Raw genomic sequence first — 24,677 nt, 5'->3', positions numbered from 1 at the left:
GGCCTTGTTGCCCTTCACTGACCCCCCCTTCTGGCCTGGTCGCCCCCTACTGCCCCCCCTCGCCCCCGTCAGCCTGGTTACCCCTCACGGCTTCCCCTGCTGGCCTGATTGCTCCTCCATGCCCGCCTCTGCCAGCCTGGTTGCCCCTCATTGCCCCCCCCTCCCCCTGCCAGCCTGGTTGCCCCACGCAGCCTGCTGTTTGGTTGTTTCTGTGAGGGTACCCTGACCAATTTACATATTACCCTTTTTTAAAAAAAAAATATTTTATTGATTTTTTACAGAGAGGAAGGGAGAGGGATAGAGAGTTAGAAACATCGATGAGAGAGAAACATCAATCAGCTGCCTCCCGCACACTCCCCACTGGGGATGTGCCTGCAACCAAGGTACATGCCCTTGACAGGAATCGAACCCGGGACCCCTCAGTCCATAGGCCAACGCTCTATCCACTGAGCCAAACCGGTCAGGGCAGCATATTACCCTTTTATTACTATAGACTACAGGCCCAGTGCATGAAATTCATGCATGGGGGACGGGTGTCACTCAGCCAGCCCTGCGACCTCTCGCAATCCAGGACCCCTTGGGTAAGGTCCTTATGATTGGCCAGCATACAGAGCCTATAGGGGCTTTCCACCCTCTGGCTCTTGCAGCTTTCCCTGCCTCCCTCCGCCTCCTCCTCCCCCCCACCCCCAGCTGCCAATGCTTGCCATCTGTGTCACATGGCCCTCCTTCCCTGGTCACTGGTCACCTCCCTCTGTGGGAAACAGGCATGGGGTGTGATTGCTTGGCTGGCCCGGGCCTCCCTCTGTGGGGAGATCGATTGTGGGGCTCCCAGATCGATCACCCCCCAGAGGGAGGCCCCACCCACCTGCCCCAGCACCACCAGCCTGGTGGCCTGGGCCCCTGTCTAAGGTGTGATTGATAGTGGATCCCCCCCCATCAATCGACTCACACAGGGTGGCCTGGGACTCCCTCTGTAGGGCAACCGTGAGGTGATGGCGGAGGTCCCCGACCAATTGCATCTCACCCATGTTGGTTGGCCTGGTGCCAGTAGGTGTCATAGTGTGGCTGTCCAGAAGGTCGTCTGGACAGTCGTTCTGTTGTTCAGTTGTTCGGTCTATTTGCATATTACGCTTTTATTATTATAGATATTTGACTGCTTTATTGTCTCTTACATTCCTGACACTTAGCTATTTTGTGGAAAATTTGTCCTGTGTTCCATTTTGGGGAGTTTCCTTAGACTTCTTTAAGTTCATGTATGTTTAATCTGCAGTGTTAGTCTTACTCCATGTATTATTCATTGCAGATGTTATTTTCTTAGGCTCTAGAAATTCAAAATACAGACCAGTTCTATTCACTCCTTTCTGTGAGATTAAAGCCCTTGTGTGTTTCATCCAACAGAAGTTCCTGACAGAAGACTGTCCCTTTGTTAGCACAGCCGAGCTTATTGGTTGCTGGGGCTGCAGTAACGTCTCTCTGGTCAGTGCCCAACGACGTCCCCAATGGCCTCCTTAACATGGCAATGTCTTCTGTAGGAGGGGCCAAAGGAAACATTAAGGGCTCCTTCTGACTGATAAATGGGGCAGAGGAAATAAGTGACTTCCTCTAAGGCAGTGGTTCTCAACCTTCCTAATGCCACGACCCTTTAATAGAGTTCTTCATGTTGTGGTAACCCCCAATTTCATTGTTACAAATTGAACATAATTAAAGCATAGTGATTAATCACAAAAACAATATGTAATTATACGAGTGTTTTCAGATGGTGTTAGGCGATCTCTGTGAAAGGGTTGTTCGACTCCCAAAGGGGTCGCGACCCACAGGTTGAGAACCGCTGCTCTAAGGGGTGGTGTGAAAGGAAACGTAAGGCATAAAGGGGAGACGCAGTGAGTCCTGGGGGAGGGTGTTACTCCTGGAGAATAAAACCACTGACCAGTTCATCAGAGACTGTATGCCCCAGGTCCCAGCTCCTGAGCTGGTCCTCATGTCTGTGGTGCTCAGCGCCCCCTGGTGTCCTGAGTGCCCCCTGCAGCCCAGCCCTGCTGTCTCCTCAGGGAGGTTAGTGTCTGGGCTCACACTGACTTCCCCTCACTGTGTGTCTTGCACGGTAATACAAAGCCGTGTCCTCGGTGGTCATGGAGCTCAGCTGCAGGGAGAACTGGTTCTTGGACGTGTCACTGGAGATGGTGGTTCGGCTCTTGAGGGAGGGGCTGTAGTAAGTGTTTCCATTATAACATATGTACCCCTTCCACTCCAATCCGTTCCCTGGGGGCTGGCGGATCCAGCTCCAGCAGTAACCACTGGTTGTGATGGAGAATCCAGAGACAGAGCAGGTGAGGGAGAGGGTCTGCGAGGGCTTCACCAGTCCTGGCCCCGACTCCTGCAGCTGCACCTGGGACAGGACACCTGGGACAGAGAGAACACAGTGAGTCCTGGGCTCAGATGCAGGGTCCCCATCTCCTCACGTCTAAGCCCTGAGTCACTCACATCTGGGAGCTGACAGCAGGAATAGGAAGAGCCACATGGCAGTCATGTCTTACAGGTGAGGTCCTCGTCCCCCAGAAAGTATTCTCCAGGGTGAGGAGGCCCTGCATTTAAGTGGACGCCAACTGTGTGTGTGTCTGGTGGCCGTGCGGGCATTTGCATATGGGAGGTGTCTGCACATACAAAGGGCAAGAGGTGAGCGAGGTCCTGGTCTCTGGGGCTTCTCCTGGAAGAAGGTGCTGACTGTGCCCTCAGAGAACCAGGCCCTCCTTGGGGTCCTGGTCACTGTGCCCAGGGACCTCTCCTTCCACACCAGGGGCTATGCTGCAGGAGGTGGTCAGGAAGTAGGATGTGGGCACAATCAGTGACTCCTTAGTGATAAAGTCAATGAGGCTCTGTTTAGATGGATATAGATATAGGTGATATAGATATAGATATAGATATAGGTATACGTATAGGTATAGATATAGGTATAGAGATAGAGATGGAGATGATATAGATATAGATATAGATATAGATATAGATATAGATATAGATATAGATATAGATATAGATATAGATATAGATATAGATATATTAGAGGCCCTATGCACAAAGTTCGTGCAAGGGGCTTGGCCTCCCACTGCCTCTGTGGCTTCATCCGGAAGGTCATCTGATCTAATTAGCATATTATGCTTTTATTATTACAGATCATTTAGACATAGATATGGAGATAGACATAGATAGATCTTCTTTTCTTTATCCTTGAAAAATATGTTCATTGATTCATAGCTATAGATGTAGATGTAGAGATAAAAATGTAGACATATTTGTAGATGAACATAAAGGTATAGATAGAGATATTGTTTTCTTTATCCTCACCTGACGATATACTCATTCATTTTTAGAGGGCAAGTAAAGGAGAGAGAGAGAAGTTAAGAGAGAAACATTGATGTGAGAGAGAAATATTGATCAGTTGCCTCCCATATATGACTCTACTGTGCAACAAATCTACAACATTTTTATGTATGTATTTATTTCTTTATTAAAATTCATTTTATTGATTTTAGAGAGGAAGAAAGAGAGAAATAGAAACATCAATGATGAGAGAGAATTATTGGTTGGCTGTCTCCTGCATGCCCCCCACTGGGGATGTTTCCCTCATCCGGGACATGTGCCCTGACCTGGAATCTAATGGTGACCTCCTGGTTCATAGGTCAATGCTCCACCAGTGAGCCGTGCTGGTTGGGCTCCTCCTGCAAGTTTTGAATTCACAGAGCTTCCTGTGTACTGGGCTCTGGTCAACCAGATGTTGGCAACGTAATAGGTGACCAGGCCCCAGCCTTTCCCCGACTGCCCTTTGATCCTAGTAGGCACGTACTCATCCACTAGGACCCTCTGCAGCTCATGATCCCCTAGAGGTTCCCTCAGCACAGGTGTGAGCTGTGGGAGGTGCTGTGAGGTCAGTGCTCAGTTGTGTCTCCACCTGACACAGGTGGGGCCCCATGGTCTGACATCACACGTGAGCACTGCACGTGGGCTGGACAGGGTGGATGAGGTCACTTCAGGGCGCCTGAGTGGCCCTGGCCCTGGGGTCTTAGGGAGGGCCTGACACAGGAGATGGGCATGAGGGGATGAGGTGGGGTTGCATTTAAGGCAAAACCTACCAGGGCAGGAAGGAGAAGGCAGACACAGTCACATGGGACGTCCTGTGCAAGCATCATGGGGTGACAGTGTGGGCAGAGAGGACAGAGGGTGAGGATGGGGTGGTGTCTGTGGAGCTGGAGGCACAGCAGGGGTGGGTGGGACCATGTCTCCTTTCATCGGGTTCTCAGGATGCAGGTGGTTCCCCAGGGGAAGTGGGTACAGGAGTTGGGACAAGTCTCCTGGGACCGTGTTCTGAGACCCACTGGGAACAGGGACCATCAGGGCTGTGACAGGGCCCATCACTGGGCCTCCTTCCTGCTCCATCATGGGACACCCAGGGAGCTGGGACCATTTCCAGGCTCACAGAGGGGCAGCGCCCACAGTGGTCAGACCCTCCACCTCAATGCACAGCCATGTGAGGGAGAGGCAAGTCGGTAACTGCCCCCAAAGGGCTCCTCCTGGGGCAGACGGAGGGGCTGATCACCCTCAGGTGAGGTTTGAGGCCTGGACTCCGTGTTCTCCTCTCAGCACTGCGTGGAGGGTGGGGGACGTCGCTCTCAGTGAGGGGACAGGAATCTCTACAATGTTTTCCTTGTCAACCCAGAGAGCGACCATCAGGGACATGGTGACAGGAAGGACCCAGATGAGAAGTCAACCAGATCTGGAACACAGCCACTTCCTGCTTTTTTTCCTGCAGAGAATCTAATCAAAGACACAAAGAAGGAAGAGGAACTGCCCCAGGAACACTAGGAGGGAAGAAAGCATTGACCCCAATAGGAAGCCTGCACAACCCTCCAGGGACAGCCTCTGAGCTGGGACCTGGGTTTGCTGGTCCTGAGCGCCCCCTGGTGTCCTGGACGCTCCCTGCAGCCCAGCCCTGCTGCCTCCTCAGGGAGGTTAGTGTCTGGGCTCACACTGACTTCCCCTCACTGTGCGTCTTGCACAGTAATACACGGCCGTGTCCTCGGTGGTCACAAAGCTCAGCTGCAGGGAGAACTGGTTCTTGGACGTGTCTCTGGAGATGGAGGTTCGGCTCTTGAGGGAGGGACTGTAGTAAGTGCTCCCAGCACTATCTATGTACCCGATCCACTCGAGCCTTTTCCCTGGGGGATGGCGGATCCAGCTCCAGGAGTATCCACTGTCGATGGAGTAACCAGAGACAGAGCAGGTGAGGGAGAGGGTCTGCGAGGGCTTCACCAGTCCTGGGCCCGACTCCTGCAGCTGCACCTGGGACAGGACACCTGGGACAGAGAGAACACAGTGAGTCCTGGGCTCAGATGCAGGGTCCCCATCTCCTCACGTCTAAGCCCTGAGTCACTCACATCTGGGAGCTGACAGCAGGAAGAGGAAGAGCCACATGGGAGTCATGTCTTGCAGGTGAGGTCCTCGTCCCCCAGAAAGTGTTCTCCTGGGTGAGGAGGCCCTGCATTTAAGTGGACGCCAACTGTGTGTGTGTCTGGTGGCCATGTGGGCATTTGCATATGGGAGGGGTCTGCACATACAAAGGGCAAGTGGTGAGGGATGTCCTGGTCTCTGGAGCTTCTCCTGGAAGGAGGTGCTGACTGTGCCTTCAGAGAACCAGGCCCTCCTTGGGGTCCTGGTCACTGTGCCCAGGGACCTCTCCTTCCACACCAGGGGCTATGCTGCAGGAAGGGGTCAGGAAGTAGGATGTGGGCACAGTCAGTGACTCCTTAGGGATAAAATCAATGTGCTCTGCTCCCATGGATATAGATAGATATAGATATAGATATAGATATAGATATAGATATAGATATAGATATAGATATAGATATAGATATAGATATAGATATATAGATAAAGATATAGATGTCTAGGTACATAGATGTAGAGATAGACATAGATATATATCATTTAAAAATATGATTTTCTTGTTTTTAGAGAGAAAGAAAATGGAGAGGTATATTGCGAAACATCCGTGAGAGAGAATCATCGATTGGCTGCCTCCTGCATGGCCCCATTTGGGAATGGAAACTGCAACTCTGTCATGTGTCCTCACCAGGAATCAAACCAGTGATTTCTTGGGTCCTGAGTCGATGCTCAACAGCTGAGCTACATGAGCCAGGCAGGCTGGACCTTCTTTTCTTTGTCCTCATATGAGGACGTGTTCATTGATTTTTAGAGGGAAAGGAAAGGAGAGAGAGGGAAAGACTGAGTGAAACATTGACGTGAGAGAAATATTGACTAGTTGCCTCCCATATGCACCCATACTGCTAATCACACACCCAACATTTTCATTTATTCATTTAAATATATTAAAATAGATATCAGAGAGGAATGGAGAGTGAGAGAAACATCAATGACAAAAGAGAATAACTGATTGGCTGCCTCCTGCGCACCCCACACTGTGGATGTTGGTGGCAACCTGGGCATGTCCCCTGACCAGGTATCGAACCATGGCCTCCTGGTTCATAGGTCGCCTCTCAACCACTGAGCCATGCTGGCTGGGGTGAACCTGACTTTTAGGATTCACGGAGCTCCCTGTGTACCTGGACTCTGGTCAGCAGGACGTTGGCAACATAATAGGTGACCAGGCCCAAGCCCGTCCATGACTGGCCTCTCACCCAAGTGGCCACGGGCTTGTCCACCACGATGCTCTGCTGCTCACGGGCCCCTGGGGATTCCCTCAGCACAGGTTTGAACTGTTGGAGGTGCTCTGAGCTCAGTGCTCAGCTGTGTCTCCACCTGGCACATGTGGGGAACCCAGGACCTGATATCACACGTGGGCACTGCATGTGGGCTTAGCAGGATGGCTGAGTAGCCCTGGCCCTGGTGTCTAAGGGAGGTCCTGGCACAGGAGGTGGGCATGAGGGGGTGACATGGTGGTGCATTTAAGTCAAAACATACCAGGCGGGAAAGAGAGGGCAGACACATCCACACGGGATGTACTGTGCAGGCCCCATGGGGTGAGAGTGTGGGAGTAGGGGACAGAGGGTGAGGATGGGGTGGTGACTGCAGAGCTGGAGACACATCAGAGGTGGGTGGGACCATGTCTCCCTTCAGCAGGTTCTCAGGATGCAGGTGGATTCTCCTTGGGAAGCAGGACTACTGTTGGGACACATGTTCTGGGACCAGTTCTGAGACCCACGGGGAACATGCCCAGCAGGGCTGTGACAGGGCCCGTCACTGAGCCTCCTTCCTACCTCCGTCCGGGGACACCCTGAGAGCATGGTCCATCTCCCAGGCTCAGAGAGGGGCAGTGTCCACAGGGGTCAGACCCTATACCTCCATGTGCAGCCATGTCAGTGAGAGGCAAGTAGCTAACTGCCCCCAAGGGCTCCTCCTGGGGCAGAGCGAGGGGCTGATCACCCTCAGGTGAGGTTTGGGACCTGGACTCCGTGATCCCCACTCAGCACTGCATGGAGGGTGGAGGGTTGGGGAGGTTTCTCTCAGTGAAGGGACAGGAATCCCTACAATGTTTTCTATATCAACTCAGAGAGCGACCATCAGGGACCTGGTGACAGGAAGGGCCCAGATGAGAAGTCGACCACATCTGACACACAGCCACTTCCTGCTTTTTTCCTGCAGAGAATCTAATTAAAGACACAAAGAAGGAAGAGGAACTGCCCCAGGGACACTAGGAGGGAAGAAAGCATTGACCCCAATAGGAAGCCTGTACAACCCTCCAGGGACAGCCTCTGAGCTGGGACCCTGGGTTTGCTGGTCCTGAGAGCCCCCTGGTGTCCTGGACGCTCCCTGCAGCCCAGCCCTGCTGTCTCCTCAGAGAGGTTAGTGTCTGGGCTCACACTGACTTCCCTTCACTGTGCCTCTTGCACAGTAATACACTGCCGTGTCCTCGGCTCTCAGGCTGCTGAGCTCCATGTAGGCTGTGCTTGTGGACGTGTCTTTATTTATGGAGACTCTGCCTTGGAACTTCTGTGCGTAGTTTGTGATTCCAAGTAAAGGGAAAACTCTCCCCACCCCCTCAAGCCCCTGTCCTGGGGCCTGTCGCACCCAGTGCATGTAGTAGCTGGTGAAGGTGTATCCAGAAGCCTTGCAGGAGACCTTCACGGAGGCCCCAGGCGTCCTCACCTCAGCCCCAGACTGCACCAGCTGCACCTGGGAGTGGACACCTGTGGGGAGGAGACAGGAGTCAGTGGAATCCCCCTTGACTCTCCCTGGACCCTCCTTAACCCAGGACAGGAGCCCCTTACCTGTCGCCATGGCCACCAGGAGGAGGGTTCTCCAGCTCCAGTCCATGCTGAGGGCTGTGCTGTGAGCATTTCTGTAGAGGAGAGTGTGTCTGTGGGTGATGCCCTCAGGGCACAGACTTACCCATATTTAACCTGGTCTACCTCCTCTCTTTTGCATATTCATGAGGCAGAGTATTTCATAGCTGAGGTCTTGACCCCACCTGAGAGAAGATGGGTGACACAAGGACCATGTTAGTGGGAGTCTGAGGGGCCACGTCCTAATTCTTTACCCTTAAATTATACCTTTATTGTTGAAGGTATTACAAATGTCCCCTTCATCCCCCATTGACACCTTCTTGCCCGGCCCTGGATGCCCAGGTCTTCACCACCCTATTGTCTGTGTTCCTGGAGGATGCACATATGCATACGAGTGTGCTGGTTGACCTCTTCCCACCCTCCCACCCGACCACTATTTCCCTCTGAGCTTCCCCAGTCTGCTCCATACTTCGAGGTCTCTGGATCCATTCTCTACATCTGTTATTTTGTTCATTAGATTCCACATATGAGTGAGGTCATGTGATAATTGTCTTTATCTCACTAGCTGATTGAACTAACCATGATACTCTCCAGGCCCCTCCATGCTGTCTCAAAGCATAAGAGATCCTTCTCTTTTATTGCTGGAGAGTATTCAGTAGCATAAATGTACCACAGCTTTTTTATCCACTCAGCTACTCATGGGAATTTGGGCTGTTTCCAGATCTTAGCTCTTTCAAATTGTGCTGCTATGAACATAGGGGTGCATACATTGTTTCTGATTGGGTGCCTTTGCATATATTCCTAAAAGTGTGCTCACTGGGTCAAATGGCAGTTCCAAGTTTAATTTTTTGAGGAAACTCCATACTGTGTTCCATAATGGCTGCACAGCACGAATTCCCACCAGCAGGGTATGAGGGTTCCCTTTTCACCACATCCTTGCCAGCACTTGTCATTTGTTGATCATTGTTTTTTTTTATTGCTTACAGTATTACAAAGGGTATTACATATGCGTCCCTTTTTTCCCCCGCCCTTGATAATCCCCTGGGCTCCCCTACCCCCCAGTGTCTTATTTTCATTGGTTATGCTTATATGCATGCATACAAGTCCTTTGGTTGATCTCTTACCCCCCTCCCTCCTGCCCCCCAACCCTCTATGGCCTTCCCGCTGAAGTTTGACAATCTGTTTGAGACAGCTCTGCCTCTGTATCTATTATTGTTCAAAGGTTTATAATGGTCTCTATTATCCATGAATGAGTGAGATCATGTGGTATTTGTCCTTCATTGACTGGCTTATTTCACTTAGCATAATGCTCTCCAGTTTCATCCATGCCATTGCAAATGGTAAGAGTTCCTTCCTTTTTAGAGCAGCATAGTATTCCATCATGTAGATGTACCACAGTTTTCGAATCCATTCATCTACAGATGGGCACTTAGGCTGTTTCCAGATCTTGGCTATGGTGAATTGTGCTGCTATGAACATAGGGGTGCATATATCCTTTCTGATTGGTGTTTCTGGTTTCTTGGGATATATTCCTAGAAGTGGGATCACAGGGTCAAATGGGAGTTGTATTTTCAGTTTTTTGAGGAAACTCCATACTGTCTTCCATAGTGGCTGCACCAGTCTGCATTCCCACCAGCAGTGCACAAGTGTTCCTTTCTCTCCACATCCTCTCCAGCACTTGTCGTTTGTTGATTTGTTGAAGATAGCCAGTCTGACAGGTGTGAGATGGTACCTCATTGTTGATTTGATTTGCATCTATCGGATGATTAGTGACTTTGAGCATGTTTTCATATATGTCTTGGCTTTCTGAATGTCCTCTTTTGAAAGGTGTCTATTTAGGTCCTTTGCCCATTTTTTGATTGGATTGTTTATCTTCCTTTTGTTAAGTTGTATGAGTTCCCTATAAATTTTGGAGATTAGGCCCTTACCAGATATGACATTGGCAAATATGTTTTCCCATGCAGTGGGTTTTCTCGTTGTTTTGTTGATGGTTTCCTTTGCTGTGCAGAAGCTTTTTATTTTGATGTAGTCCCATTTGTTCATTTTCTCTTTAGTTTCAAGTGCCCTAGGAGCTGTATCAGTGATGAAATTGCTTCGGCATATGTCTGAGATTTTGTTGCCTTTAGATTCTTCTAGAATTTTTACGGTTTCCTGTCGTACATTTAAGTCCTTTATACATTTTGAGTTTATTTTTGTGTATGGTGTAAGTTGGTGATCTAGTTTCATTTTCTTGCATATATCTGTCCAATTTTCCCAACACCATTTATTGAAGAGACTCTCTTGGCTCCATTGTATGTTCTTGCCTCCTTTGTCAAATATTAATTGAGCATATTGGTTCGGGCCAATTTCTGGGCTCTCTATTCTATTCCATTGATCTATATGCCTGTTTTTGTGCCAGTACCAGGCAGTTTTGAGAAGAGTGGCTTTGTAATACAGCTTGATATCTGGTATTGAGATCCCACCTACTTTGTTCTTTTTCAGGATTGCTGCAGCTATTCGGGGTCTTTTTTTATTCCAGATGAATTTTTGGAGAGTTCATTCTAGATCTGTGAAGTATGCCATTGGTATTTTAATGGGAAGTGCGTTGAATTTATAGATTGCTTTGGGTAGTATGGACATTTTAATGATGTTGATTCTACCAATCCATGAACACGGTATGTACTTCCATCTGTTTATGTCTTCCTCTATCTCTTTTTTCAACGTCCTGTAGTTTTCTGAGTAGAGGTCTTTTACCTCTTTAGTTAAGTTTATTCCTAGGTAGCTTAATTTTTTTGGTGCGATGGTAAATGGGATTGCTTTTTTAGTGTCTCTTTCTGCACATTCACTATTGGTGTATAGAAATGCCATAGATTTATTGGCGTTAATTTTGTATCCTGCTACATAGCCAAAATAATGTATTAAGTCTAGTAGCTTTTTGATGGAGTCTCTGGGGTTTTGTATGTATAATATCATGTCGTCTGCAAATAAGGACAGTTTTACTTCCTCTTTTCCAATTTGGATGCCTTTTATTTCTTCTTCTTGCCTAATGCGATGGCTAATACTTCCAGTACTATGTTGAACAGGACTGGTGAGAGTGGGCATCCCTGTCTTGTTCCTCTTCTTAGGGGAAATGGTGTTAGTTTTTGTCCATTGAGTATGATGTTGGCTGTGGGCATGTCATATATGGCTTTTATTATGTTGAGGTATGATCCTTCTACTCCTGCCTTGCTGAGAGTTTTTATCAAAAATGGGTGTTGGATTTTGTCAAATGCTTTTTCTGCATCAATTGATATGACCATGCGGTTTTTTTCTTTCAATTTGTTTATGTGATGTATCACGTTTATTGATTTGCGGATATTGTACCATCCTTGCATCACTGGGATAAATCCTACTTGGTCATGGTGTATGATCTTTCTGATGTACTGCTGGATCCGATTTGCTAAGATTTTGTTGAGGATTTTGGCATCTATGTTCATGAGGGATATTGGCCTGTAATTCTCTTTCATTGTGTTGTCTTTACCTGGTTTTGGTCTTAGGGTGATGCTGGCTTCATAGAATGAGCTTGGAAGTGTTCCTTCCTCTTGAATTTTTTGTAGTAGTCTGAGGAGGATAGGTTTTAGTTCATCCTTGAATATTTGGTAAAACTCACCTGTGAAGCCGTCTGGTCCTGGGCTTTTGTTTGCTGGAAGCTTTTTGATGACTGCTTCAATTTCTTCCATAGTTATTGGCCTACTGAGATTTTTTAGATTCTTCCTGATTAAGTTTTGGAATGTTGTATTTTTCTAGGAATTTGTCTATTTCCTCCAGGTTGTCTAGTTTGTTGGAGTAGAGCTGTCCATAGTATTTTTTAACAATCATTTGTATTTCTGTGGGGTCTGTTGTTATTTCACCTCTATCGTTTCTGATTTTGTTTATTTGGGTCCTCTCTCTTTGCTTCTCGGTGAGTCTGGCTAGAGGTTTGTCAATTTTGTTTATTTTTTCAAAGAACCAGCTCTTGGTTTCATTGATTTTCTGTATTGTTTTTTGGTCTCTATGTCATTTATTTCTGCTCTAATCTTTATTATCTCCTTCCTTCTGCTCACTCTGGGGTTTTCTTGTTGCTCTCTTTCTAATTCTTTGAGTTGTAGAGTTAGATGATTTACTACATTTTTTCTTGTTTTTTGAGATAGGCCTATAGAGCTATAAACTTCCCTCTCAGGACTGCTTTCATTGTGTCCCATAGGTTTTGGATTGTTGTGTTTTCATTGTCATTAGTTTCCAGGATGTTTTTGATTTCTTCTTTGATCTCATTGTTAACCCAATAATATATAATAACATGCTATTCAGCTTCCAAGTATTTGAGTATTTGAGGTTGTTTTTATTGTAGTTTATTTCTAATATTATGCAATCGTGGTCTGAGAAGATCCTTTTTATGATTTCAATCTTCTTGAATTTGGGGAGACTTTGCTTATGATCCAAGATGTGGTCTATTTTTGAATATGTCCCATGAGCATCAGAGTGGAATATATATTCCATGGCTTTGGGGTGAAGTGTCCTGAAGATGTCTATTAAGTCCATCTGCTCTAGTGAGTCATTTAGGATTGCTGTTTCTTTGCTGATTGTTTGTGTAGAGGACTTATACAGTGATGTCAGTGGTGTATTAAATTCCCCTACTATGATTGTATTGTTGTCGATCTCTCCTTTGATATATTCCAAGAGTTTTTTTTATGAATTTGGGTGCTCCTGCATTGGGTGCATATATGTTTACCAGAGTTATATCTTCTTGTTGTATTGATCCCTTTAGTATTATGAAGTGTCCTTCCTTATCTCTTGTTATGGCCTTCACTTTGAGGTCTATTTTGTCCGATATAAGTATTGCTACCCCAGCTTACTTTTCCTTTCCATTTGCTTGAAAGATATTTTCCTATCCCTTCACTTTCAGTCCGTGTGAGTCCCTTCTAATGAGGTGGGTCTCTTGTATACAGCAGATGTATTGGTCATGTATTTTTATCCATTCAGCCACTCAATGTCTTTTGGTTGGAGCATTTAGTCCGTTTACATTTAAAGTTATTATTGAAAGGTACTTGTTTGTAGCCATTTCTTTTTTTGTGTGGCTGTTTTCTTTCTGAGGTTTTTCTTTCTTCTTTTAACACCAGTCCCTTTAGCATTTCTTCCATTGCTGGCTTGGTGGTAATAAACACCATTAGCCTTTTTTTTTGTCTGTGAAGCTTCTTATTTCCCCTTCAAGTTTGAATGATAACCATGCTGGATAGAGTATTCTTGGATTCAGTCCTTTTCTTTGCATCACTTTGTAAATTTCCGTCCATTCTTTTCTGGCCTGATGTGTTTCCGTTGAGAAATCATTTGATAATCTAATGGGAGATCCCTTGTATGTGACTTTCCGTCTCTCTCTTGCGGCCTGTAAGATTCTCTCTTTGTCCTGAACATTTGCCATGGTAATTATGATGTGTCTTGGTGTGGGTCTTTTCGGGTTCACCTTGTTTGGGACTCTCTGGGCTTGTGTGACTTTTTTCTTCCCCACCTCAGGGAAGTTTTCTGATATTATTTCTTCGAGTAGGTTTTCCAATCCTTTTTCTCTTTCTGTTTTTCTGGAACCCCTATTATTCGTATGTTGTTTTGTTTTATGGTGACCCAAAGCTCCCTTAGGCTCTCCTCCTGTCTTTTAATTTTTTTCTCCAATTGCAGTACAGTTTGGGTTTGTTTTGCTTCCTTGTCTTCTAATTCACTAATTCGGTCCTCTGCTTCTCCTAGTCTACTGTTGATACTTTCAATGGTGGTTTTTATTGCAGCTATATCGCTCTTCATTTCTTCTTGGGTCTTACTTTAGTTGTTGATTTTATCATGTGTTTCTTCTAGCTTCTTGCATATGTTATTGATTTTTTTCCTCCGCCCGGTTTATGCACTCAAGGACCCTTATTCTGAATTTTTTTTCTGTCATGTTGCATGCCTCTGTATCACTTAGCTGCTTTTCTGGCGAGTCCTCTTTTTCTTTCCTTTGGGGGTTTCTTTGTCTACCCATGTTTGATCTCACTGACATATCTGGACGTTGAGTCATTCAGTGGCTGCTCCCTGGGTGGCAGTGACTTCTTAGGCTGTGGTTTCTCTTTGGGCTGTTATGGTAGCAGCTGCTCCTCAGTTAGCAGCAGCTCCTCTGGTGGGTGTTGTTCACAGCTGTGGTGGCTCTTCTGGCTGGTGGGGGGAGGTTTCACGTACAGCTGCTGTTCCTCAGACAGAGGGTGTGGTGCTCAGGAGGCTGCTATTGCTTGGATCTGCTGTGTTGATTTAAAGGCACAAAATACAACCCAACAAGGCTCCACGTACCAGGCACTAAACACAAATATATTCACGATATTAATAACCCCAAATAAAGGTGACCACCCGAATTAAGAGAATTAGGGGATAAGGAAGAAATAAGAGGAAAAGATAAAAGAGAAAAAAGAAATGAAAAGAAAAGTATGGACCAAAAAAAGGAGTGCAAAAATGAAATTGGGAAAAAGTAGGGGGTAAAATAAATGAGAGAAAAGAAAAAAAAAGAGCGAAAAGAGCGAATGAATTGGACAAGGGGAAGAGACTATTTATATGAGGAGAAAACTCCTATAGAACCGCCACTAATCCCAACAAATTCCAGCAACAGCTCCCTGGAGATGAATGCAAACTAGAAACAACCAATAATATCAAGAGAGGCAAGGGAAAACAGAAGCACCAAAATAACCGAGGGGGATGGGTGGAGGGATGGGAAAAACCAGCAGAAAAATATAAAAAGAAAAAGGAAAACAGCCTCACAACCAGTCCTAAAACACACACACACACACACACACACACACACACACACAGAGACACACACACAAAAAAACAAGCAACAACAACAACAAAAATATAATCAACCATCAAACAAACAGCAACAAAACAATAGAAAGATAAAAGAAGAAAAAAAATTTTGGATAGTGAAGAAAGATAAGGGGTATGTGTATAAAGATTTAGAGCAGTGGATTGTAAATAGGATATATAAGTAGGGTGAAATTTTGACAGGAGGTAAACAGAAGGAATAGGGAAAATCTAAAGCAGGAATAGGGTAAGAGAAAGAGGACAACAAAAGGGGAAAAGTGAGGGATAAGGTTTTAGCATAGAGGTAAAATTGAGGTAGGGAAAATTGATGCTAAAGGAATGATGAAAATAGAATGGAGAACACTAATCCCAAAATAAAATAAAGAGAAAATAAAATGGCACTTTAAAAAATGGTAAAATGGTAGCAGTAATAATACTGGTTAAAAATAAGAATGTAGTAATTAAAGGGGTAAAATCAGGTGATGGAAAAAGAAGAAAAAAAATTGGTTTCTTAGTTAAAAGGTGAAAAAAGAAAAAAAAAATTGCAGTAGTGAAGGTCCCTCGGTTCTTCTATTCTTCAGTGTGGCTCGCCTTAGTCCTGCCAGGTATTCAGGAGAGTGTTGAATTTCCCTGCGATACACTGTTCCTCTGTGTTGTACACCACAGTCCTTATTTTAAAGCAGGCCGTATTTGTTTCCCAGACTGCCTTATTTTGTGTTTAGCAGAGTCAGTTTGTGGCTCAGCCTCTGGGTGGCAGTGTTCTGGGGTTTGCCTCTGAGGCTATATCGCACTTCCATTTGTTGATTGTTGATGGCAGCCATTCTGACAGGTGTGAGCTGATACCTCATTGTCCTTTTAATTTGCATCTCTCTGATGGTCAGTGACTTTGAGCTTTTTTCAAATGTCTTTTGGCCATCGGTATGTTCCGTTTGGAGAAGTGTGTATTTTGGTCCTTTGCCCATTATTTAATTGGATTGTTTGTCTTCCTTTGGTTAAGTTGTATGGGTTTCTTATACATTTTGGATATTAACCCTTTATCACATGGATCCTTACCAAATATGTCCTCCCCTACTGTGGGCTCCCTTTTCATTTTGTTGATGGTTTCTTTTGCTGTGCAGACACTTTTTATTTTGATGTATTCCCATTCGTTTATTTTCTCCTTAGTTACCTTTGTCCTTGGAGATGTATCTGTAAACACATTGCAATGAGAGATGTCTGAGATTTTGCTGCCTATGGGATTTTCCCTACTCACGTTTATGTCTTTTAACCATTTTGACTTTACTCCTGTGTATGGTGTATGTTTGTATATTGTTTCATTTTTGTTGCATGTTTATCTGTCCAATTTTCCAAAAATATTTATGAAAGAGACTGTTTTGACTCAATTGTATGCTCTTGCCTCCTTCGTCAAATATTAATTGAGCGTAACGGCTTGGGTGGATTTCTCTGTTCTGTTCCATTGATGTATATGCCTGTTCTTGTGCCAGTACCAGGCTGTTTTGATTTCTATGGCTTTGGAGTATAATTCGATGTCTGGTATTGTGATCCCTCTACCTTTGTTCTTCTTTCTCAAGTTTGCTGTGGCAAATTGGGGTCTTTTTAGTTCCATATAAATTATTGGAGTATTTGTTGTAAATCTATGAAATATGCTGTTGCTGTTTTAATTAAGATTACATTGAATCTGTAGAGTGCTTTAGGTAAATTGGACGTTTTAAGGATATTAATTCTAACAATACATGATCTTGGTACATTTTACTACTTGTTTATATCTTCCTCTGTCTCTTTATTCAGCATCCTGTATTTGTCTGAGTACAAGTCTTTTACCTGCTTGGTTAATTTATTCTTAAGTATCACAATTTTTTTGATGCAATGGTAAATGGAACTGTTGGTTTGGTTTCCCTTTCTGAGAATTCATTATTGGTGTATAAAAATACCATCAATTTCTGGGTGTTAATTTTGTATCCTGCTGCATTGCTGAATTCATTTATTAAATCTAGGTGTGGTTTTTTTTGTGTGTGGATTCTTTAGGGTTTTCTATGTACAATATCATGTTGTCTATGAATAATAAGAGTTTTACTTCCTCCTTTCCAATTTGGATGCATTTTATTTCTTGTTCTTGTCTGATGCTGTGGTTAGGACTTCTAATACTATGTTGAATAAGAGAGCTGAAAGTGGACATTTTCTGTTTTGTTCTGTTTCTTAGGATTTGGTTTTGCCAATTGAGAATGATTCTGGCTGCAGGTCTGTCATATGTGTCCTTTATTATGTTGAAATATGAACCCTCTTCTCCCACTTTGCTGAGAGTATTTATCAAAAGTGCGTGCTGGATTTTGTGGAATGCTTTTTCTGAATCTATAGATATGGTCATGTTATTTCTGTCTTTCAGTTTGTGTATGTGATGTATCATGTGTATTGATTTGTGAATATTGTACCAGCCCTGAATCCCTGGATGAATCCCATTTGGTAATGGTGTATGATCTTTTAAAAATATTGCTGGATCCCATTTGCTAATATTTTGTTGAGGATTTTAGCATCTATGATCATCAGGGATATTGGCCTGTAATTCCCTTTTTTAGTAGTGTCATCTGGTTTTGGAATTAGGATAATGCTGGACTCATAAAAAGAGGTTGGAAGTGTTCTTTCTTCTTAGATTTTTTTAAAAATATATATTTTATTGATTTTTTAGAGAGAAAGGGAGAGATATAGAGAATTAGAAACATCGATGAGAGAGAAACATTGATCAGCTGCCTCCTGCACACCCCCCACTGGGGATGTGCCCACAACCAAGGTACATGCCCTTGACCAGATTCGAACCCAGGACCCATCAGTCCGCAGGCCTGAGCTCTAACCACTGAGAAAACTAGCTAAGGCTTGGATTTTTAAAAAATTAAATCTTTATTGTTCAGATTATTACAGTTGTTCCTCTTTTTTCCCCCATAGCTCCCCTCCACCTGGATCCCACCCCCACACTCTGCCCTTCCCCCTGCCACTGTCCTCATCCATAAGTGTATGATTTTTGTCCAGTCTCTTCCCGCACCCCCATACCCCTTCACCCCTGAGAATTGTCAGTCCACTCCCTTTCTATGCCCCTGTTCTATTATATTCACCAGTTTATTCTGTTCATCAAAGTATTTATTCACTTGATTTTTAGATTCACTTGATAGATATGTATTTGTTACTTATAATTTTTAATTTTTCCTTTTTCTTCTTCTTCCTCTTAAAGAATGCCTTTCAGCATTTCATATAATACTGGATTGGTGGTGACGAACTCCTTTAGCTTTTCATTATCTGTGAAGCTCTTTATTTAACCTTCAATTCTGAATGATAGCTTTGCTGGATAAAGTAATCTTGGTTGTAGGTTCTTGCTATTCATCACTTTGAATATTTCCTGCCACTCTCTTCTGGCCTGAATAGTTTCTATTGAGAAATCAGCTGACAGTCATATGGGTACTCCCTGGTAGGTAACTAACTGTTTTTCTCTTGCTACTTTTAAGATTTTCTCTTTGTCTTTTGCTCTTGGCATTTTAATTATGATGTGTCTTGGTGTGGTCCTCTTTAGATTCCTTTTTTGGGGGGTTCTCTGAGCATCCTGGACTTGTAAGTCTATTTCTTTCACCAGATAGGAGAAGTTTTCTGTCATTATTTCTTAAAATAGGTTTTCAATATCTTGCTCTCTGTCTTCTTCTGGCACCCCTATAATTCAGATGTTGGTACGCTTGAAGTTGTCCCAGAAGCTCCTTACACTATCTTCATATTTTTGGATTCTTTTTTCTTTTTGTTTTTCTGGTTGGGTGTTTTTTGCTTCTTCGTATTTCAAATCTTTGACTTGATTCTTGGGATCCTCTAGTCTGCTATTGGGTCTCTGTATAACATTTTTTATTTCAGTCCGTGTATGCTTAATTTCTAGTTGGTTCTTTATCACAACACCGAGGGTCTCATTAGATTTCTTGAGGATATCAATAACTTTATCGGCGGCTTCTAGACAGTTCTTGAGAGACCTAAAAAGTGTGGTTCTGAACTCAATATCCTCCATTGACAGTTTTGTCCTGTTTCTTTGTCTCCACATTTTTTATGCTTTCTTGGTGCACCCCCTAGTGGTCTTTGTGCGCAGTCTTGTTGTAGTTAAGCCTTGATAGTTGTAGGTAATACTAGGGGGATTTGACCTCCAGGCCAACTGGCTGTGAGAATCAGCTGTGTCTGTAGTGGGAAAACTTCTGTCCTCTAGGGAGGTGCTACTCTAGCCTTTGCCTGAGGCTATCTCGCAAATGGCTCTGCACAGGGCTTGGGCAGGGCGGGTAGCACGGGATCAACAGGGCGGGTGGAGGGAGCGGTTATAGCTGCTCTCAGTCCCGTCCCCAGAGTCTCTGCCTCTCAGAGTCCCAGCAACCGCTGCAAACCTCGGAGAGAAAACTGCCCTTGTGTTCCAACTGATGCCAGGCAGTCCCGCTTCTCCTGTTTGAGTCTGGGCCCCTAGAGACTTGCCCAGAACTGGAGCTCAGAATCTGAGACTCCCTCCCGATTGAAAACGACAACCGCACCCTCAGCTACCAGCCCGCTCCGCGCGCACCTCCGCACCTTTGTATTTTCCGCACTGCGCCTCCTCTGAGTCTCGTATGCTGTTCTCTTTCCTTCTAGGTGAAGAATTTCCCCTCAGCCAGTCTTCCTGTGGTTCTGGGCGATGTCTGTTCCGTCTTTTAGTTGTATTTGTGAAGTGGTTGTTCAAGGCAGCTAACTCCGGTGTTGACCTATGCCGCCATCTTGGTTTTCTCCATTCAGTATCTTCTCCATAGTACTTTATTGGAATCCTTTTTATTTCTGGGGTTTCTGTTGTTACGTCTCCACTCCCATTTCTGACTTTGTTTTGTCACCTCTCTTTGTTTCCTGATAAATCTGGCTAATGGTTCATCAATCTTTTTTATCTTTTCAAAGAACCAGCTCATGGTTTCACCAGGTCTCATTCCTTAGTGGTGAAAGGTTCTGTAGTCACAAGAGCCATAAATCAGGAGGAAACCAGGGGAGATACACAGAGGTCAGGGAGCAGTGCATGACTTGGGGAAGCTTTGCAGACACAGTGGGTTCTCATGGCTCCTGGAAACCCACCAAAGGAGCAAGGAGGGAAGTAAGAGAGGTCTACTCCATCATGCAGACATGAGTGAGGTGAATGTGGAGCCACTAAAGCACCTATGCCATGGAGGCTGGGAAATGCTGAGATAGAGCAACAACCCAACAAGCAGCCTCTACCTGGGTTATTATCCTGTCTGAGCCCTCAAAGGACTGACCTACAGAGGATCCAATAACGTCATTATGAAATGTCAAACTTTCGCCCATGATTTTAAGTACAAAAGACTGGAAATTGTAAAGATGTCTCATTCACCAAAAGCTTTCCCTAGACAGCTGCTTTTGAAATGAAGTGATTTCCAATGAACCTTGGTAAACGTCCCTATGAAACTGCACGACACGGAATACGCACAATGTTGTCATCTCACATCAGGGCTGGTGTGACACCTATGGGGAGAGAGCTAAGGTCATTTCCTGTGGCACCAGAAACAGCAAGTTCTGATCCCAATACAGGGGAGGTGACCAGGGAGCAGCCCTCAAGGGCCCTTTGCACCATTCAGATGGGTCCATCCAGCTTCCACTGTCGGCGGGACGTGCACCTGTTTTATTTACTGTGGCTCTGTCAGAAGGAAGGGCCCAATGGGAACAGGTGGGCATGTGGGTCAGACCCCGATCTCAGCAGCCAGGGGCCTGGGCTGTGCTGGGGTGTCTCTTGGTGGGAAAGTTTCCAACCACAGGCCACTGAGAGCACTGAGGATGGTCTCTGTGGAGAAAGAAAAGCAGGAAATACAGACACGTGGTGAGGAGAGTCCCCATCGCTGCCCACATGTCCTCTTCCAGCAGCAGTGCTACCCCCTCCTCTGGAGTCTGCAGTGAGAAAGCGGGAAATGAGAGCCTCAGAGAAAGAGCAGGAGCCATCCCTGGAGGCAGCTGAGAGCTTGAGAGGAAATTCCTGTGCCCAACAGGAAGGCCCTTCCCTCCCCACATCCCTCTGCCCTGCTCCTGGGGCTGCACTCTGTGCTGTGGGTCCTGAGCGCCCCCTGGTGTCCTGGACGCTCCCTGCAGCCCAGCCCTGCTGCCTCCTCAGGGAGGTTAGTGTCTGGGCTCACACTGACTTCCCCTCACTGTGTCTCTCGCACAGTAATACACGGCCGTGTCCTCGGCTTTCAGGCTGTTCATTTGCAGATAGAGCGAGTTCTTGGAGTTGTCTCTGGAGATGGTGAAGCGGCCCTTCACAGAGTTGGCGTAGTATATGTAACTACCACTACCACTACTAATGCGTGCGACCCACTCCAGCCCCTTCCCTGGAGCCCGGCGGACCCAGTGCATGTAGTAGCTACTGAAGGTGAATCCAGAGGCTGCACAGGAGAGTCTCAGAGACCCCCCAGGCTGCACCAGGCCTCCCCCAGACTCCACCAGCTGCACCTCACACTGGACACCTGCAAACACAGAGACACAAGGTGGACTGAGAATCACATGGAAGCACCAACAGGCACAGGCACAGGTCTCAGCGCTCCCCACTCCTGAGAACGACCTTGAGAAATGATCAGGAGGAAAACGCAGCTTGGCACCAAGTCCATGGTGGAGCCGCTGGGGTCCTGTCTCAGGCGCTTGGGTTCTGGGTGTCTCCCCAACATGCCGGGCAAGGGCCCCCTTTTATGAACAGGAGGAGAGCCCCATTTGCATGGAGTCTGCATATAAGGTGCAGCTGGGACCCTGGGCTGCATGCCTGACCTTGTCATTCTAGTGGTGTCCCCAGATGGAAAAGACTCGGGATGCTGACCCACATCCCTTCCCTCTTTTCCACAGACCCGGTGACCCTAATTGTGAAGCCGCAACCAGCATGGCTAGGGTTTAAGATCTGAAGAAGGGGCCAACACACCAAGGAAGCATTAGACAAGACATTTTAATTTAGAAATAATGGGGGAGACAGGTGGAAACCTCCTGCTAGCAGAGAAACTCCCCAAAACCTCAGTCCTGTCTTCCTTTTATTCACTTGAATACACATTTGCCCTTTAAGAATGCAAACAGGCATATCAACAGTAAAGTTTGGTAAACAGTAAAAGGATTATCAGGTTAGGGATTGCCGTGAGCCTTTTGGCCAACAGCAGGGCAATATTATGCTGATTTTCAGCCCTGCTGAATATCAAAGTCCATAGCCTTTTATGCTCACTACTGCTGATCTTTGCCTCCAGCACCTCACCCCTTTTCTTTGGGGGCAGCCTTCCAGGATTGAGAGTCCTCCTTCCTTGTGGTTTTGATGAGGATCCAGGAGTGCCCCCCGAGAGGCACATGGATGGGGCTTTCTCTCACTCTCCTTTACCCTCTGTGGGCCAGGTTGCCTTTCTTGGATTTGGGAATAAGAATTTGCACTGGAAGATGCTTTTATTTTGTGGCAGAAAGATTCTCTTTGTTGTTTTCCTAATCAGATCTTTCACAGAACTCAAACCTCAACATGTGAGGATGCAGGAGAGGCTGGGCTGGACGCTGTGGCTACAGTCTCTGTCTCTAATCTGCTGTCCCTGTCACAAGCATGCAGCTACCTCCTGAAAGCACACATTTCACTCAACTTCCCTGCTGTTCATGTGCAAAAGTCTGTTTTCCAGCCAATCAAACTGGGATAATTTATATCATTTTGACATGGAGCCTGGCTGGTGGGCTCAGTGGTTGGAACGTCATCCCCACACCAAAGGGTGGAAAATCTTTAGAGTCACCACCACCATCATGTGGAGGCAGCAGGTTTATAATAATTGTGTGCACTTCCCTCTCCACACGGGGAAGAAATGTGTATGAATGTATGTGGTAAATGAAGAAAAGACAACATGTTGATGTAAGAAATGTCCAAACATGAAGAGCATGTTTATAAGATTCTATTCCAGCCAAATTGTTGACAACTGTTGGGGAGAAAGGCCTCAAATGCTCCATAGAATAACCATTTGCAGTTGCGTTTATGCATTTGAAGTTAAGGAGGGAAGGTGAGGAGTGACATGAAGATGGGAGAGAGGAAGGCGGGGACTGGGTGCCAGGATAGTTAACGAGATTTATTCTATCTCTCTTTTTAAAAGTCTTTATTGCTAAAAGTATTACATAGGCCTTCCTTGTCCCTCCCCGCCATAAACCACATCCAGGTCCCTCCTGTCCCCCATCCATGCCCTCACTACCCCATTGTCTGTGTCCACGGGTTAGGCATATGTGAAGACAAGTTCTTTGGTTGATCTCTTCCCATGCACCCGCCCCTGCCTTCCCGCTGAGGTTCCATGGTCTGTCCATGCTTCTATGTCTCTGGGTCTATTTTTGTTCATCAGTTTATTCGGTTCATTAGCAATGCAGACTGGTGCAGCCATCATGATAAACAATATGGAGTTCTATCTAAAAATTAAAAATGGAACTCCTATTTGACCCAGTGATCCCACTTCTAGGAATATATCCTAAGAAGCCCAAACACTCATCAGAGAGAATGCATGCACCCCTATGCTCATAGAAGTGCAATTTACAACAGCTAAGGTTTGGAAATAGCCTAAGTGCCCTTCTGCAGATGATTGGATAAAAAAAACACCTGTGGTACATCTACAGCATGGAATGCTATGCAGCAGTGAAAAATAAAGAACTCTTACCATTTGTAACTCTTTCCTAGCTTCATCTGTTAATGTACGGGGAGAGGAAAGATTAGAGTCACCCCTAAGTATATTAAATAAATTTGTCATTTCTGCCATAGAGATTTTCAGATAAGGTCTTAACTAGTGAATGTCCCCTAATAATTTTTGAAAGTCATTTAAGGTTTTAAGGCAATCTTTTCATATTTTCACCTTTTGAGGCCCAATACATAGGTTTTCATTATGGTTCCGAGATATTTGAAGGCGTTTCTTTCTGTACCTGTTCTGGAGCAATCCTTAAGCCCCATTTAGAGAGTTCCTTTTCCAATTGGGAAAATATTGCTAAAGTCTGCTCTTCCCGTGGACTCGCTAAGAGCAAATCATCCATGTAATGGATAATATAATATTGGGAATATTTGTCCCTTAAAGCTGAATAGCTTGAGCTACATATTTTTGACGTAAGGTGGGCTATTGGCCATTCTTTGAGGCAAAATTTTCCATTGATATCTTTTCATAGGCTCTATATTATTAATAGATTGCACTGAAAAGGCAAATCTCTGATTATCTTGAGGTACCAAGGCAATGGTGAAAAAAACAATCCTTAAGATCTACTACTAGAAGAGACCAATCTAGAGAAATTTGTGAAGGCGCTGGGAGTCCAGGCTGTAAAGCTCCCATGGTATGCATAGTAGCGTTAACCACTCCAAGATCATGCAACAATCGCCACTTTTCTGTCACCTTCTTAGTTATTGTAAATATGGGCCTATCCCAAGGACTATTGGAAGGCTACTTGTTCCTGTATTAATTCATGAACATGACCCAATTTCTCCTTGGTTAATGGCCACTGATCCACCCATATCAGTCTATCATCTTTCTATTGTGGAGGATCAGCATGGGGGCGAGGAGACTGAGCAGGGACCATCCCTAAAAAGGC

The sequence above is a fragment of the Myotis nattereri genome (genome assembly GCF_964212035.1).
Source record: "Myotis nattereri genome assembly, chromosome: 1".
NCBI classification, from domain to species: Eukaryota; Metazoa; Chordata; class Mammalia; order Chiroptera; family Vespertilionidae; genus Myotis; species Myotis nattereri.
The sequence above is the reverse complement of the archived record's forward strand: the minus strand, read 5'-3'. Positions refer to the sequence as shown.